The sequence below is a fragment of the Rousettus aegyptiacus genome, unplaced genomic scaffold (genome assembly GCF_014176215.1).
Source record: "Rousettus aegyptiacus isolate mRouAeg1 unplaced genomic scaffold, mRouAeg1.p scaffold_m13_p_2, whole genome shotgun sequence".
Classification (NCBI taxonomy): domain Eukaryota; kingdom Metazoa; phylum Chordata; class Mammalia; order Chiroptera; family Pteropodidae; genus Rousettus; species Rousettus aegyptiacus.
This window is the reverse complement of record NW_023416295.1, coordinates 102,806,819-102,811,380: the sequence shown is the minus strand read 5'-3', so window position 1 is coordinate 102,811,380 and position 4,562 is coordinate 102,806,819. Positions and strand designations below refer to the sequence as shown.

The 4,562-nt window shown below is 35.3% G+C and overlaps 1 pseudogene; it reads left to right on the top strand.

Annotated features, from left to right (window-relative positions):
- The first annotated feature begins 3,496 nt into the window (after window positions 1-3,496).
- LOC118614040 lies at window positions 3,497-3,615 on the top strand (annotated as a pseudogene).
- The last annotated feature ends 947 nt before the right edge of the window (window positions 3,616-4,562 follow it).

The following is a 4,562-nucleotide window of genomic DNA, read 5'->3' as shown; positions in this document are numbered from 1 at the left end:
AAAAGGTGGGTGGGGAGAGGGTGAAGAGGGTAAAAGAGACCATATATGTGGTGACAGCAGACTAGACTTTGGGTAATGAGCACACAAGGCAACATACAGATGATGTATTATAGAATTGTACACTTTATAATGTATAAATCATTGTTGCCCCAATAAACGTAATTAAAAAATTTTAAAAAGCTCTTTGGTTGTATGGAAGTGCCTCAGAGTTATAATGACCATTTGGTTTATGAGTGTGAAAGGGAAAGCTATTAATAGTTATGCTGGAGCAACTGGTATAAACTGGGACTGTCCAGAAGCAACTGGGCACAATGCCCATTCTCTGCAGAGGCCAGAGGATGAGTGTGGAGGCAGTGAAGGCTGAGGCGGCCCCACTTCTGTCTCAGTCAGAGCAGCTCTGCTTTCATCTGTTTTGTGTGGGTTACCGTTCTGCAGAAAACATAATTTCAAAACAGTTTGGATCGCCATAGGAAAGATTAAAAACCACTGGCTTTGTCAAGAGTTTAAGGTTAAAGAACAAAAAGGTTTATATGGGGATGTGTTTTTTTCAGAAAAAAAGAAAGGACTGCTTTTTTTGTTCCCCTCTACCTTACAAGATAAGGGGTGTTAAAATATTATGGAAGACATGTGCTTTTAAAATTACAACTATATTTTTAAACAAACCATTTGTGGGTGATGCAATTGCAAAAGGTATCTAAAATTATCATGTCTATATTTGATTCATAGAATTGCATGTTATAAAGGAATGAATAAATTTTTCCAGACTATGTTTAAAATTCACTTGTAAGTTGTGACTTTGTAAGGCAGTTTTCAACCTGGATCACATTTTTTTTTAATAATGCTGTGAAAATGAACAATCTTAGCAATAGCAACAAATGTGTTGTGAGAATCAGTTGTTGAAGAGACTAATGTTTCTTTATATAGTTCACTAGTGTTGAAAGGAAGAAAAATAATCCATATAACATGTGAATTCCAATTTTATAAAAAAGCTTAAAAATAGCCACGATATTGAATAAACTAAACATTTGATGAAAATAAACACTGGAAAACTACAAGTTATGACCTAGAGAATTATTAAATTCTAATTTATTTATTTCTCAGACTTCATGTGTTTTCCTTATTTTAAATTTCATTGAAAATTTGAAATTCACACCAGAAAAATTTTTTTAATTTATATCAAATTTCTTAGTTATTAGAGTCATTGTATTTGATTGGTAGCCTGACAGTTGAAGGACTACAAATGGCTTTATTAAATACTTTGCAGTTCTAGTTGTAATTTTGATTTCAGAAGAAACTCAAAATTCAAAATGGAGAATTAATATTGTGCCCATTTTTACTTCTCTTCATCCTATTTCATCTTCTTTGAATGTTTACTGAACTTTGTATGTATTTAAGAACTAAACATGACAAATTTTTCTTTCTCAAGTCTAACTTTGGTTTTCAAGTTAGGTAAAAAGATAAGACCATTCCCCTAAATTGAGATACTATTAATAACAGAGCTTACTGTTTAGATCCATTTGGTAAAGTGTCTTTTTTTTCATAACTCTAATCCATGAATCAATACCCTCTCAGAAGTATCCAATTGCCTTTTTAGGCAAGAGGTACCATTTCTAATGTACTCATTCTCAATATAAGACTATTATATCAAAACGCTATTTGGAGGTTTTAGTGTTTAGTCCGTGCCCTCAGAACATACAAAATGACAGGTGTCAATATAATAATAGGATATAACTCTCAGTCTACATACTTACATGTGCAAAAATTATTACATGTCGACTTTTTTATTTAAACCAATAAATTCAGACTCCAAACCTCAACATGGTGAAAATGAGATCTCAGGCATTTTTGAGGGCTTCATTCTTTGCTAGGCAAAGTTCTTATATCTTACATAGCACAAGGCTTGGGGAAACCTCTGATTATTGCATATTGGGTCCGTGTCACTTACCATAATTTTGGACATCCATTTTCTAAGATCATAGTCTCCTCACATTGGACAACTCTGCTGCTTGGACACAAATATCTTTGTCTCTGGAGAGGCTGAGAACCCTGGTTTCTGGGGTCGCGCCTCTCTAAAGGCACCAGTCTGCCCTTAGAATCTTCCACCTCTTTGGAAGGCTACAAGGATGTAGGACAACATCTATTTCTGGCTGACTCTCAGACTCTCTCCCCTCCCCAGTCAATCCTAGAATTCTCAAGGATTCCCCAATGTTCTCTTCATGTTCTTCTCCCTCCCTGGCATAATCCTTCTAGAGATTTTATTTTAAAATAAAAGCAGAGTGAGTTCTTAACATTTGGCTGCTTCTGCTTTGGCTCTGCTCAAACCCTCATGGCCACAATTACAAAACTGGCTGCCTGCTAGAAATGAGGGAACAGGGGGAATATGTAGGCGAAACATGCACAATTTAACCATTCAATAAATTATCTTGCCATTAAGGGCATGGTCCATGGAAAGGAGTAGGAAAAGGAGTTAAGTACCAGATAGCTATATTGGAAAAGTGCCATGGTGCCCTGAACACTTGTGGTCATCTTACAGTGTTTATTATCTTGTCCACGACCTGCAGCAGCCCTGGTGAAGGTTATCAGTGCTTAGTCTGTTGTTTCTTGAAAACAGTCAGTTTTGCGGGGTTTATATTTTGTGTACTTCAAGTTTTCAATGCTTTTGTCTCTTTCGAATGGGCAGTCACGGAGCTTTTGGTTTTCTACTTTAGAGTCTTCTTTAAAGTTATGCCACGCGTTCTTCAGATGTCCTATATTTTCAGAGCAGAGCTGGGTTCTCCATATGTCCCTGGGTCCAAAGCATACAGTTTGTGTCCCTGCGGCCAAGGACACCTGACTTTTTCCAGCAGAACTGTTGTCATTATTGACTCTCATTATTATTAATAGAATTTTCTACTCTATAGCAATTAAGATTTTAAAGCTTTTTCACTCATTATCCCATTTGATCCTCAGGAGAATCCTGAAAACTAGGACAAATGTTATCATCTATGCCCCCAACTATGGTCTTGATTACAGCCCTTAAAAGCAGTAGGCTGACTGAGGATTTGTTGATAGAAATTGAAGTTGTGGAAAACATTCCAGATAACTAGAATGAACTGTAACCAAGGTATTTGTCTTATTTCAGCTGAGGACAAATCACTGCACAGTAGCTGTGGCATTCACATACTAATCTATATAGAACATTATGGGAATTGTCACAAAGGTTTGAAAGATATTAGTTATACTCTTTATTCTGAATCATATTATAACCCTTTGATACCAGTTAAAATCATGGAGTTGTTCTCAGTTGTAACAAAAAGATCACTATGAACTCTTTTCTTTGTTTCGTTTCTTTCTTCCCTTCCTTCCTCTTACTCTCCTTCCCTTCCTCTCTTCTTTCTTCCTTTCTTCTCTCGTTCATTCATTTATTCGTTTATTCCTTCCTTTTATTTTTCTTCCTTACCTCCCTCTCCCCTTACTAATTCCCTCCTTCAAGCAAAAGTGAAAAACATCAATTTCTGTTTATGGCCATGCTACCCTGAACAAGCCTCATCCCATCTGATCTTGAAAGCTAAGCAGGGTCTGGCCTGGCTAGTACTTGGATGGGAGACCACCTAGGGAGATTAGGTGCTATAGGCTTAAAAAATAAAAAAAATAAATAAAAGATTATAAGCTGACAAGGTTCTTGCAATCTGCCAGATCAACCAAGTGTTGCCTCGCCCCAAAAAATATAAAAATCAATTTCTACTTCCAAAGCTTTAAAAAGCCTGAGCAATAATAATTTTGCAAGAACTTAAGAGCTGGCATTAATTAACTCAATTAATCAAATAACAAATATATATCTAAATTTTTTATGTAGTTATAATTTACTAAAGTGAAAGGAATTTTTATATATTGATCACCTATTATATGTCAGACACTGTGCTGAATTTCACATGTTTTGTCATTTAAACCTCACAACCATCCCTTGAAATAGATACTATTGTAGCTCAATGTAGTTGAATGTATTTGCTAAGATCTTATAATTGAAAAGTGACAGAGGCAGAATTCAAAATTAGTTAATACTTTTTCATTACAAGAGTATAAACTGAAAATGGTAAAATTTAAATTTGAGCCAGAATCATATGATGTATAACCTCAGACTACAAAGTGACTTCAGATGTCTCCCAAATGCAAAATACTGCCCCTTTAAAATTCTCTGCCAAGTTATCACCTTGTCTCTACTAGGACAAACCTAGTAAGAGGTTGGATTATTTTCTTGAGAAATTTATTCTTGTCTTGAACTAAATAATGTCTCTCTCTTTTTCTCTATCTCATTCTTTGATCCTGGTTATCTCCTGTGCATAGAGTGACCAGACATCCTACTTAGCTCAGGACAGTCTTGGCTTATATAGATGTGTTGTCTCAGAATAATTATTAATAATATCTCCCTTTAACTCTTAGAAATGCTCCATTTTAGATAATAAATTATATGTCAACCATCTATGAGGCCACATAGATTTGACAGTTTTCCAAATATTCTAGAGTCATCAAATCTCTCATCACTCATCTCTTCTGCAGGCTAAATATTTCTAGTTGATCTTTAC